General features: G+C 41.6%; 1 protein-coding gene across 3 annotated transcripts in view; it reads left to right on the top strand.

Annotated features, from left to right (window-relative positions):
- The window catches only part of WARS2 (tryptophanyl tRNA synthetase 2, mitochondrial), an 85,067-nt gene that overhangs the window by 47,588 nt on the left and 23,537 nt on the right, over positions 1–13,942 (top strand). The window lies entirely within an intron of this gene.

Raw genomic sequence — 13,942 nt, 5'->3', positions numbered from 1 at the left:
CAGTTGACTAATCTTGTGATCAAGAAGAAAATTTAGTGACCCAAGGTTTTAAGTAACTCCAATGTTGCTTTATTGGTATTGCCTTTTAAGTCTATCGGACAATTCCTATTGTTCATTCTTTGTGTAATTGCTCTTGAGAAACTTGGATAAAGCAAATTGGGAAATTGGAAAATAGAGTCCCAGTGTTTTCTGCCTAAGCCAAGAAAGGCTGAAGAGCAAAGCCAAAATATTTCACTCATTTCTCCACTATGGATGAATCAGTTCATTCTTGTACAAGCTGATAGACTGGCGACAAGATATCCTAACACAGAAGGTGAAAGTTCAAACTCTAATGGCATGTCTGTTTAACCTTGCATCAGCCCCAGTGGTATGTCATGCTGGTAATGGTGCATGTTAACATGTATGCATATCCATTTCCTTCTTTGTTCATAAGCCTCTGTCTGTCATTGTTATTAAAGTTTTATTATTCACAGAGGTTAGTTAATGTGATGATTCATACATGGCAACCAGTTTAAAAATATGTAATAAACAATGAGTATGGCTCTCCAAAACAATAAATGCTGCCTTGTTTATAATATGGAGATAATGTAATAAGATCCTAGAAGTTTATCATTAAAAGGCCCATGAAGGCAGTGTACTCAAATACCTTTTTAAAAGAGTCAAGAAACCTTAATTTACACATGACTTTTCAATGTTGGACAGATCCAGTTGTAATAGAGCACTTAATTTATTGAGCAAACATCTGCCTCCCTATAATTTCTGTCCATTCAGTTAACTTTCTTCTATCTAAACACACGTAATGAATCAACCTTGTTTTCTACATGGTCACTTTTCAAATACTTGGAAGCATTTATTATACAGCATCCTTATCCACAGGTCCTTGTCCCATATTTGTTAAGTCCTTAGCTAGTGGATATTAACTCTGTCACCCTAGTTGGTCCCAGATCTCTCACTTGTTGGTCATCATACTTCAGAAGGGTTCTATTTTTTTTTTTAAGATTTACTCATTTACTTATATTGGAATGGCGCATTTACAGAGAAGTAGAGACAGAGAGTAAAATCTTCCATCCACTGGTTCATGCCTTGAGTGGCTGCAACAACCAGAACTGAGCTGATCTGAAGCCAGGAGCTTTCTTCTAGGTTTCTCACATGGATGCATTTGAAACTATCTGGCAAATTCGTTTGTTTTTGTTTCGTTGGAAAGGCAGATCATATTTACAGAGAGAAGGAGAGACCATTTAGTTATATATGTATTTTTAAATATTTACTTATTTTTACTTGAAATAGTTACAGAGAGAGAGAAGGAGACAGAGAGATTTTCCATCTGCTCATGTACACCCAAAATGTCCGAAATGGTCAGAGTTGAGCCAGCCTGAAAGCGGGAGCTAGGAGCTTCTCCAGATCTTTAACATGAGTCCAGGATCTCAAGGCCTTGAACCATCTTCTGCTTCCTTCTCAGGCCATAAACAAGAAAGTAGATTGAAAGTGGAGCAGCCAGAACTCAGCATATGGGATGCTGGCACAAAAGGTACAAAATTGGCCTACTTCACCACCACACCAACCCCCACTTGTCTATATTTGTAAAGGTTCTTTTATCTTGGGAGTTTTGCAAACCTTTAAGCATTTAGCTGATCGTTAAGTATTTAACAGAGAAAACAGTTATACATAAAGTTTTGGGAACCAGTGTCAGTTAAAGTTAATTACACCCCACCCACAGGGCACACAGTTGTTTATTACTAAAATTTGAATCTTGAAATTGTGATTAGGAGAAAAGGTTTAGTTTATAGATATAATATGCTCTTTTTAGACTTCTCCATTGTGTTAGGCAAACTACAGCTAAAATATATGGAGCTATTGTTGTACATCAGAGAAAGCTTCAGTAGCTATTTGAAATAGGGAAAGAATTTGGCTATGGTAGAATGCTGATTTTACCAATAATTTTGATCTCCAATCTTCTGCATTCTTTCTCAGCAGTCTGACTGGGACGATTTAGACTTACTGAGGAGTTTTCTCATTATTTTCTTTTTCTTTGTCTCTCATTGGCCTCTAGTCATGGTGCTTCCCCTGAAATATGTTTGCCATATGTGTGGAGTGTTACAGAGCTTCTCTTCTGGAAGGTGTGTGCTTTTGTGTGTGTGTTTGTGTGTGTGTGTGAGAGAGAGAGAGAGAGAGAAAGAAAAGAGAGAGAGAGAGACAAACATGAGAAAGAGCCCCCCTGTGTGATGCATGTTTGAAGGAGGTTTCCATCCTGATGCCAGCATCCCTGATCTTCTGCCTCCATCAGGCTCTCAGGTCTGTGTCCCACAAATGTCTCTGAAACCCAGCTCTCCACGACCTTGCCAGTAACTTTCACTGCAAGCCAAGCATGCTGCAGGTGGGAGAGAAACAGCAGAAGATTGGCTTTTTGCCACTGCAAAGAGCAAAGGAAGGCTTGGGCCTGCACATGTTGCCTTATAGAGGGACCGAAGCAGTCCAGCTCAAAGGTGAGGGAGGAGAATGGAATCTGCAGCTTTGGGATGTGGCCTCAGTCGCTCACTGAGTTGTGTTTTGTTTCCCAGGAAACTAAAATCAGTAACAATAGCAAAGAGGACTATGGGGGAATCCATTTCTGATTGAAGGCCAAGGGAACAAGCTGCATGAATTCTGGATTGCTGAATATAAACAGAAGCTGTACCGACTCATTTTCCATTCTCTTTGAGGTGAAAAGCCAAAACCTAAAATTGGACAGAAAATCTCATATTTTCATTCATCCTGATAGTTCTGGAGGCACATCTGAAGGTCTGTTTATGTCTACAGAAGAATCAGGAGTGTTTGACTACCAACAACAGGTGCACATTCTTCTCACAATGGAAACATCTATGTAGATTAATGCACTCAGAAAACTCACTTATAAAACTGGCATGATCCCCAAGGCTCCTGGTGCGAGATAAGGATCTAAATGTCCTATGCGTTAAAAGTTAGGAACAGAAAGATGCAACCAAACTCTTGATGGATTTCCCTTCTCTCAAACTTTTTGCTACAATCATATCCTTACCTAGATACATACTCCTAGATGACTTGATATACAAGTGGCAGTGTTTGTGACACCTCCTTCTTTGATATGGGAATAGGTCATGCCCTGATTATGCCTTCCAGAAGAGCTCTTACTAGCAGAGCAATAGTACAAAAATTACAAGTTTTGGAGCTAGATATACTTAGCTCGACTTTGACTATCACCTGTTCTTGGTTGTGACGCAAGGGGCAAGTTACTCAGGTTCTCTGAATTCCCAGATTAATATCTACAATAGAGATTTACGTAAGCTGATGCATAATGCCTGTCAAATGTTAACTTTTCGTCACTGCATCCCACTATGCATATACTACCCCCACCCCAGACTCCTTGATGTTATGAAGAATCTGTATAAAGGGAGAAATGAGAGGCAGATGTTTGACCTAGTGGTTAATATACCTCCGTCCACATTAATGTGCTTCTGTTTGATTCTGGCCTCTGGCTCCTGAGTCCAGCTTACTGCAAATACAGATGCAATGATGCAGCAGTCAAGGCACAAGTAATTGGGCCCATGCCTGCCCCCAGTATGGGAGATGCGAAAGGAGTTACTGCCTTACCTATTGTGAACATTTGGAGAGTGAAGCAATGGGTAAAAGATCTTATTTCTCTCTCTCTCTCTCTCTCTCTCTCTCTCTCTCTCTCTCTCTTACCTTCCCTTTGCCTCTCAATTAAGTGAATAAATAATAAATAAAAGATGAAGATAAAATAGTCAATTTAGTATGAATAAATAAATATTTCCAGTAATGTCTTCTTTAAATTTTTGCTTTTTAAATTGTTTTTATTATTTTCCATGACACATTTTTGTAGGTATAGAAATTCCTCTTTTTCCCTCCTTTTTCTCCCTCCCCATATCCCCTTCCTCCGTTTTCCCCAATACTATTACAGTAGCATAGTCTTTTAGTAACAATTATGAGACTGATATTCTGCGTTATAGCATTGCAGGTATATACAAAGATAGAAAGCTTAGTTGGGCCTGGTACCATGGCTCAGTGGCTAAATTCTTGCTGTGTAAGCACCGGGATACCATATGGGCCCTTGTTCATGTCCTGGTTACTCCACTTCCCATCCAGCTCTCTGCTATGGCCTGGGAAAGCAGTCAAGGATGGCCCAAAGCCTTAGGACCCTCTTTCTGCATGGGAGACCTGTAAGAAACTCCTGGCTCCTGGCTTCAGATCAGCTCAGGTCCAACAGTTGTAGCAACTGGGGAGTGAACTAGCAATGGAAGATCTTCCTTCTCTCTGTAAATCTGCATTTCCAATAAAAATATACATATTAAAAACAAAATTTAATATCACCTTGACAAGGTATATTTAACTGTTTCACGGGGGGAGTCCTAATTTTTTAGAATTAAAAGAAATATTTATTTTTTGCACAAAAAAATTGAAATCCATGCAAAAGGGTATTTTTTTTTACTATTTCGCCATTTTATTATTATCATCATCATTATTATTTTGTGATACAGTTCCATAGGCTCTGGGATTTCCCTTATCTCCCCCTCCAAATCCCCTCCTTCCACACAATGATTTCCCCTATGTTATTAAAATAGAATAGTTTTTCATAAACAGTCGTAAGTCCATCATTTTGGGCATGGACAATGCCAAAGAGTCTAGCATCCTTATTGGCAAGATATATTTAACAATTTCATTGGGAGTCCATCTTTGATTTGGCAGTAGAGATGCATACTGCATTGTATCTTCCCATCTGGATATGATAGTCTCCATTAGACAGTTACTATTCATCCCCTTAAATGAAAAGCCACAAAATAAAATCAACAACAGGAAGAAAATAGAAATTTACAACACCATTAAGTTAAATAACATTCTAGTGAATGACTAATGTTTTGATGAAGAAATGGAAAAGAAAATCAAGAACCTTCTTGAAGTGATGCTGCTGTGTGACCTATGAGTTATTGAAGAATTTAATCAGAAAAAAAAAGTTTTGAAAAAATGAAAATAAAAACAAAACATCAAAATCCATGAAAGATAGTTTCCACTGATATTTGTTGGTGAGATGTGTTTCCCGTAGGCAACAAATACATGGAGTTTGTTTTTGATCCAGTCTACTAATCTGTAATGTTTGCTTGATGAGTTTAAGCCCTTTACATTTGGGGCTAATACGAATGAGTGATAATTTGGTCCTCTCCTTTTAGCAATTAGTTGTTCACTCTTTGATTTAATCTTCTGTTATTTTACTGGGATGTTCTTCACATTTGCCTTTGGTTTTGGTGGATGCTATTCCTTTCCTCTGTCAAGAGAACATCTTTAAACATCATTTGTGGGGCAAGTCTGGAAGAGGTGTATTTCTTGAGCTTTGCTTTATTATGGAAAAATTTTATTTCATTTTCAAAGACAAAAGAAAACTTTGCTGGGTACATTATTCTGGGATGACATGTTTTTTGCTCTTAGAATCTGGAATATGTTGCTCCATTCTCATTCTTACAGATATATATTTATTGCATAGTGATGAAACCATAAAAATATATCTTGTTTGTTTTACATGTTTTAAAATTTTGCGTAAGTGGCTCTACCTCTCTTTCAGCATTATGCGTGGGTGTGTGTGCGTGCTCAGTATTATGAGGTTGTAATCTATGCATTTGGCTTCTGTACCATGGACCATTGTCTGTGTCCTGATCTTTTCATCCGTCTTTCTGACTAAAGCTACTTTTTGTTACCGTGAGCAATACTCCAGTAGGTCTACTTTTCTGCGTCTTCTTGTCAGTACCTGCATCTGTGTGATGTATCCTGGGTGTGCTGTGAGTGTGCACCACACGTGTACTGTCTGCTGTACCAAGCTGGTACTCCACTTTACAGTGCCAGCACCACACATTCTCCTGTTTGGCTAAGTCCTGGGCAGCAGCACCTGCTAGCTAACATTTATTTTCTAAACATAATGATTTTTTAAAATTTTAATGATGGAGTGTACCATTCTATTGTCAATATCATTTGCATTTTCCTGAATGTTGATCAAGGTAAGCACCTCTCCTTATACCTCATGCTTAACCTTTCATTTTGTGAATTATTCCTTAATAATTGTTTAAATGTTAACATATTATGAATACTAATATTCTGTTGTACATGATCATTTTTCAGTCTTTAGTGTTTAAGTTTTTAAATGCTATTTTGTGTGGCACAGAAGGTTTTATCTTAATATAATCACTTCAATCTTTTCCTTCGTGGTTGTGTGCTTCTGAAGTGTGTTTTGAGTAATTCTTTTGTGGCCTTATGTTGTAAAGCTTATATTCCAAATGGCTTCAGTTTTACCAGTCACATATAGATCTTATAAGTGACAAGTTTATTTACAATAATCGGCTTCAAAAAGTTGAGAATTGTGAAACGCTGGCATTTTGTACAGCTAATAAGAAACTCCTGGAAGGGGGCAGTGCCATGGCTTAGTGAGTTCAGCCTCCACCTGCCATGCTGGCATCCCACATGGGACCCAGTGCATATCCTGGCTGCTTTACTTCCTATCTAGCTCCCTGGTGATGACCTGGGAAAGCAGCAGAGGATGGAACAAGACCTGGGTTGACACACCTGCTTGGGAGCCTCAGAATAAGCTCCTGATTTCAGATGAGCTCAGCTCTGGCCATTGCAGCCATCTGGAGAGTGAACCAGCAGGTGGAAGATCTTTCTCTCATCTCTGTAAATCCCATCTCTCTTTCCAATGAAAATAAATAAATCTTTAAGGGAAAAAAAATGTTTGTAATGATGGAAAAAACATTGAAATTTGTGCATTTTTTTCATACTATGCATTTCAATGAATTTTTCTGAAAGCCTTTGTACTATTCAAAGCTGCATTTGTTTGTTGATATCAACATAGCTCTCATCAGTAAAGTCCTTAAATATTTGGGATCTATCTGACATGTAGTGATATATACATACACACACACATATATATATACACACAGACACACATATATATACATAATTATAATTTAAGAAGGCATTTACATAATCAACACATGTATACTATATGCACATACACATGAATATATGTATATACATTTGTTTTCTCAAATTTATGTTATGCATTTACGTATGTTATCTAAACTTCCATTTATTTGAATTATTTTTCTTGAAATGTCCTTGCTTCATTGTTTCCCCTTGATTCATTTTCCTGGATACGTCTACTTTGTCAAATTTTTAGGGAACAAACTTTTTTGTTAGATTTATTGATTTCAAAGTCAGAGTTATACAGAGATTAGAGAGAGACAGAGACAGAGATCTTTCATTTGCCAGTTCACTGCCCCAAATAACTGCAGTGGCCAGGGGCTGGGTCAGGCTGAAGCCAGGAGTCAGGAGCTTCTTCTGAATTTCCACTCGCCACATTAGCAGGAAGCAGGATCAGAATTAGAGCAGCCAGGTCTTGAACCTGCACCCAGGGGGTGCCGGCTTTGCAGACAGCAGTTTTACCTTGCATGCCACAGCGCTGGCCCCAAGAACAAACTTTTGCATTCATGAGGCTAGCTAACTCTTAAAGCTTTGTTTTCTGTTTCATTCATTTCATTTCCTCCTCCTCCTATTTTCTTGTAAATTACTTCTTTGTGCTTTTCTTAACATCTTGAGTGGACCTCACTGATTTTTTTTTTTTACTAATTTTCAGCTATAACTCTTCTGATTAAAGATTGAAGATCACAAGTTTCCTCCTATGCTCTGCTTTATTGGCCTCCTCAGAGTTGTAATATGTAGTATTTCCATTATAACTCATTATAATTCATTTCTAATTTCCACTACAACTTCTTATTTTCCTTGAGCTATAATTTATTTAGAAGTGTTTCAGTTTCCAATGCATAGCTTCTTAAAAAATAGTCTTTTGATACTTGATTTGTGATTCCATCACATTTTAGTAAGAATATGATACCTGTGCTTTCAATTATTGTATACCTTTACTGTTTTACTTATTTTCATATATTAAAGAGTTACTTATTTCTATTTGAAAATCAGATTTTACACAGTGAGAAAGAGAGGTAGAGCGAGAGATCTTCCATCCACTGGTTCACTCCTCACATCCTTTTAATGGCCAGAGCTGAGCTAAGCTGAAGCCAGGAGCCAGGAACTTCTTCCAGGTCTCCCACGTGGGTGCGTAAGCCTAAGACTTGGCATCCTTCACTGCTTTCTCAGGTACATCAGCAGGGATCTGGATGGCAAGCGGGGCAGCCAGGACACAAACTGGCACCCACATGAAATGCCAGAACTGCATGTTGAAGATTAATGAACTATACCACCATGCCAACCCCTATTATTATGTACTTAATGGAAGAGAAAAGAGGAGGTTTTCCATTTGGTTATTATTCCCCAAATGTGTACAGGGGCTAGGGCTAGGCCAGGCCAAAGCACGGGTTCCAGAACTCCATCAGAATTTCCTATGAGAGTGTCAAGAAACAAACAGTATAGGAAACTTCAAATGTATACAGACATATGCATTGGCACACACAGGTACTGACAGAAGGTGGCCAACTGAAGACAGTGAAGGCTGATCACTAATATGGAGCTCTTTAATTAGAATCAGACCCCCAAACAAGGTTCCTGTTAAGGAGATTTGTCACGGGAATGATAAGAGTCTAGTAAAAATAACAGCATGAAATTGCTAGTTTCTGAGAGGAAGCAATAAATGATAATTTGTGAGTTTCAAAAGTCTTCAAGTGTCCTGAGTAAAACTTAGAGAATCTGATTCCTGGGAAGATTACATTTATACATGAAATAGTAAAGTCTTTTAGGAGACTAAGAATATCTGCGGAATTGATCCAGGGTTTTCTGAGCCAGATAATACTTGAATGAGTTTGACACAAAACAACTGTATCTTTTGAAATTGTGCAGTCTGAAACTTTTATTATGAATTAAACACTTTAGAATTTTTTTAAAAAATACAGAAAATGTGGAAAGTGATATAACATTCATGTACTTGACATTAGAATGAATATTGTTATATTTTTCCATGTTTGCTATGCCTTCCTTATGTTAAAAAAAATGTTTTTAAAGAATGAATGAAATTGCAGCGCAGCAGCATGGCCTAGCAGCAAAAGTCCTTGCCTTGAACGCACTGGAATCCCATATGAGCGCCGGTTCTAATCCCAGCTGCTCCACTTCCCATCCAGCTTCCTGCCGGTGGCCTGGGAAAGCAGCCAAGGACTGCCCAATGCTTTGGGACCCTGCACCCATGTGGGAGACCCAGAGGAAGTTCCTGGATCCTGGCTCCGGATTGGCACAGCACTGGCTATTGCGCTCACTTGGGGAATGAATCATCGGACGGAATATGTTCCTCTCTATCTCTCTTCCTCTCTGTATATCTGACCTTGTAATAAAAATAAATAAATCTTGGGCCCGGCACGGTGGCGCAAGTGGTTAAGGTCCTCGCTTTGCACGCCCGGGATCCCATATGGGCGCTGGTCCTAATCACGGCAGCCTCGCTTCCCTTCCAGCTCCCTGCCTGTGGCCCGGGAAAGCAGTCGAGGACGGCCCAAAGCTTTGGGACCCTGCACCCGCGTGGGAGACCTGGAAGAGGCTCCTGGCTTCGGATCGGCATAGTATCGGCCGTTGCGCTCACTTGGGGAGTGAATCATCGGACGGAGGATCTTCCTCCCTGTCTCTCCTCTCTGTATATCCGCCTTTCCAATAAAAACATAATAAAAATAAATCTTAAAAAAAAATCTTAAAAAAAAGAATGAATGAAATTGAAGGCGCTTTTCCTTTTTTCTGCTTTCCTTTATCCCACGCATGCAGTGTCTTGAATTATTGTGTATCTAGGCAGCTCATTTCAAGATTATTTTCATGTTCAGTTCCATGTTATGATAGACTATATTTGTGCGGTTTAAAAAATATATATATGAATGGTGTAGTATTGTATTAGCTTGATGTAGCTTTTTTCTCAAGGGTAAGTTTTTGGAACCTACCTGAAATTGTACATACAAAGCTAGTTCATTTCTTTTATTTCTTCTGCAGTATGTCATTATATGAATATTTAGATATTTATCAGTTAAAGACTCTTCTATTGTATTTGTGCTTTTATTTCACTTCACAGCTATTCATTGAGTAGTCCCTATAGCCCAGGTGCTGTGCTAAGGATTCGTTAAGTTGATGAATGAATCAGATGCAAATCCTTGCCACTATAGTATTTACATTCTCATGCGGAGGCATAAAATAAATAATCATCATAAAAATAAGTGAATAGATCTGGTGAAAATCTAAAGAAGATGACAAGAACATATTTTAAATAAACTTTTTAAACAAGGGCTGTCAAGACCCTATAGCATTTCTTTTTATTTGTTTTAGTTATCTTATTTATATAAAGGGAACAAATTTTATTTATTTCATATATGCAGTTTAAGAACATAAAGGCACTTCCCATCCTGCACTACCTTGCTCCCTCTCGCCCTCCTCCTTCCTTCTTATTTTTCTTTTAATTTTTATAATAATGTACTTTTCGATTTACTTTGTAATCACAAGCTTAATCCTCCACAAAATAAACAATTTAGCAAGAAGTAAATAGAAAAACCACTTCTTTAGAAAGACTATAAAAAATAAATCTTAAAATATTAGTTCTGCTCATTTATGTTATGTGCATGTTTTACTCTGTATATTAGCTATCACAAATCAGATTTGTGACATTTGTCTTCTGGGGAATTGCGTATTTCATGAAGTATAATCTTCAGTTGCATCTATTTTACTGAAAGGATTTCATGTTTATTGATGAGTAGTATCCTGTTGTGTTTGGATACCACAATTTGCTTATTCAGCCATCAGTTGATGAATGTCTGAACTGATTCCTTATCTTAGCTGTTGTGAATTGAGCTGGTTACACGGGGGTACAAATCATTATTTCCTATGCTGATTCGTTTACTTCGGGTAAGTTGCTGGGAAGGATGGCTGGGTCACACAGAAGAGCTCTGAGAAGTCTGCATACTGTCTTCCGTATTGATTGTACTAACTTACCCTCCCTCAGCAGTGTTGCAGGGTACCTTTTCTCCAACATACTTGCCACATTTGTTTGGTTTTGTTTTTGAGTTTTCACTTACAGGTAATACCAAATTAGTTGTTCCAGCGCTTGAGCAATTTCATATATTTCTCATTATTTACTATAGTGTTTTTTTCCTAAGCAGAGATGATGACCATTCTAACTGCAGTGAAATGAAACTTCATTGTGGTTTGATTTGCATTTTCCCAGTGGCTGTGATACAGAGCATCTTTTCCTGTGTCTGTTGGCCATTGTTTGGTTTGTTTGTTTGTTTTTTGAAAATCAGATATACAGAGAGGAGAAGAGATAGAGAGGAAGATCTTCTGTTCTTTGATTCACTACCCAAGCAGCCGCAACGGCTGGAGCTGCACTGATCTGAAGCCAGGAACCCAAGGTTTCTTCCACGTCTCCCATGCAGGTACAGGGTCCCAAGGTTTTGGGCCATCCTTGACTCCTTTCCCAGGCCACAAGCAGGGAGCTGTATGGGAAGTGGAGCAGCCGGGATTAGAACTTGCACCTGTATGGGATCCTGGTGCATGCAAGGCAAGGACTTTAGCTGCTAAGCAACTGTGCCAGGCACAGCCATTGGTATTTCATCCTTTGTAAAATACTGGCTCATACCATTAGCCATTTCCTAACTGAATTGTTTGTTTTATTCTTAAGTTTCTCTTTACAAACCACAGCCCTCATGATATTGAGTGGGAGAAAGCTAGAAACATTACCACAAGGATCTGGAACCAGACAAGGAGGCCTGCTGTCACCATTGCTGTTCCATATAGTTCTGAAAGTATTAACCAGAGTCATTAGATAAGTAAGCAAGTTAGTAAGTAAATGCATGAATGAATGAATGAAAATAGAGAGGAGGAGACACAGAGGAAGATCTTCAGTCCAGTGAATCACTCCTCAAGGGGCCACAATGGCCAGGGCTGAGCCCATCTGAGGCCAGGAGCCAGGAGCTCTTTCAGGTCTCCCACATGGGTGCAGGGTCCCAAGGCTTGTAAAGTCCTCAACTGCTTTTCCAGGCCACAGCAGGAGCTGGATGGGAAGCAGGGCTGCTGAGATTAGAACCAGCATTTATATAGGATCCCAGTGCATGAAAGGTGAGGACTTTAGGCGCTAGGCCACCACGCCAGGCATAGATTTTTTTTTAAAGATTTATTCATTTATTGGAAAGTCAGATATACAGAGAGGAGGAGAGACAGAGAGGAACATATTCCGTCCGATGATTCACTCCCCAAATGAGTGCAATGGCCGATGCTATGCCGATCCAGAGCCAGGATCCAGGAACTTCTTCTGGGTCTCCCACATGGGTGCAGGGTCCCAAGGCTTTGGGCCATCCTCGACTGCTTTCCCAGGCCACAAGCAGGGAGCTGGATGGGAAGTGGAACTGCCGGAATTGGAACCGGCGCCCATATGGGATCCCGGCGTGTTCAAGGCAAGGACTTTTGCTGCTAAGCCACACCGCCGGGCCCCAGGCATAGATTTTTAAAAATACCTTTTTGAGGGAGACGGAGGAAGATGGCCGACGTAGGAGGAAGGCTGTGAGGGAGCGTCTAGTGAGAGGGATAGAACGCTACAGAAGCAGCAAAGAGGAACAGCAGGGAACCGCAGGGAGAGGTCCGTGAAGCTCCCCGGGACAGTGTGGAGCCAAAAAGATCCACACAACTCGGAAGAACAACGAGAACGGAGCAGGGCAAAGGCAGAGAAACCGACATCCCACGCCAGACCTGCTGAGTCACTTTTGAAAACGGCTTGACGGGAGACGCGGCCAGCTCGGAGGCGGGGAGATCAGGGGGATCGTCCCCGGCGGGAGGCCCTCAACAGCGGCGGAGGCAGACTGCAGCGGCCGGACGTTTGGTGAGCAGGGGGGTTGACGTGGCAGCCTTCGCATTCCTCGCCCCCTGCTGAGGTCGCGGGGCAGGCAGCCTGAAACTGTCGGGTCTTTGCCTTGGGAACTACGCTCAGTGGTGTTGGTGGCTGAAGGGGCCCTGGGAAGGCGCCTCGGTTGTTCTTGCGCTGAGGGGGCCAGTGCGGCTCGGTGCGCAGAGACAGCTGGCGAGGGTCTGGAGTCCCCCACACCCTGCCTGGTGGAGGACCGGGAGGACTCTGAACGCTGCACCGAGCGGACTGGGCGGCCCCGCCTGCAGCAGCCGCCTCCGCAGCGCAGGTGTCAGGTGTCAGGAGACCTCTGAGATTTGGGAAGTGTAGCGCTGTGTGTCCCTGACACGCAGGTACCACTCCCATAGAGTGAACTGCTCACTCCTCGCCTACCATCCCGCAGTTCTGAGTGTGGGCGACCCACCAGGAGAGCTCTGAAAATTCCAGCACCATACTCACACGGTGCGAACCTGCCGTGAAGTCATTATAACAGGGCGCCTGGGCCACTCCTCCGCTAAGGGCCTGTGTGGGGGAGCCACACGGGAGCAGGGGCTCTGAACACCCACACACCACGAGTGGTGGATTCACTGCACAAGAGCCACGCCTGGAAAGTGCCTCACCCACAGTCCCGTGTGTGGGAGACGCACCAGGTGGGCTCTGAAAGACCCTGCAGTCCCTGACACGGAGAACGCAGGGAGAAAGCACATAAAACCTTCTAAGCCCTGTGGATTCCCGTGCAGGGGGCACACCCAGAGAGCGCCTCCATCCCTCCACGCCCTGGGGTGTCACACCTGTAGAAGAGGTGCCCAGAGTGTGCCTGGAATCCACTGGGCCCCCAAGGTGGTGCTCTACAGCCCCGGGCCCTGAGAACGCACCAACGGTGCCTTGAAAACTACCACGCCTGGCAACACCACGCCTGCAGGCTCCAATCTCTACAGGAAAGCACCTGACGGCCCCTCAACACACAGGTCCATTTGCCCCACCAGAATACACCAACGCAATGGGAAAAACCACCAGAAAGAGCTGTGCTCCAGATGAAAGAGCCAGCACCCCACCAAACAAGGGCCA

The sequence above is a fragment of the Ochotona curzoniae genome, unplaced genomic scaffold (genome assembly GCF_017591425.1).
Source record: "Ochotona curzoniae isolate NIBS_2020 unplaced genomic scaffold, NIBS_Ocur_1.0 scaffold_1037, whole genome shotgun sequence".
Classification (NCBI taxonomy): domain Eukaryota; kingdom Metazoa; phylum Chordata; class Mammalia; order Lagomorpha; family Ochotonidae; genus Ochotona; species Ochotona curzoniae.
This window is presented reverse-complemented; position numbering and strand designations above follow the sequence as displayed.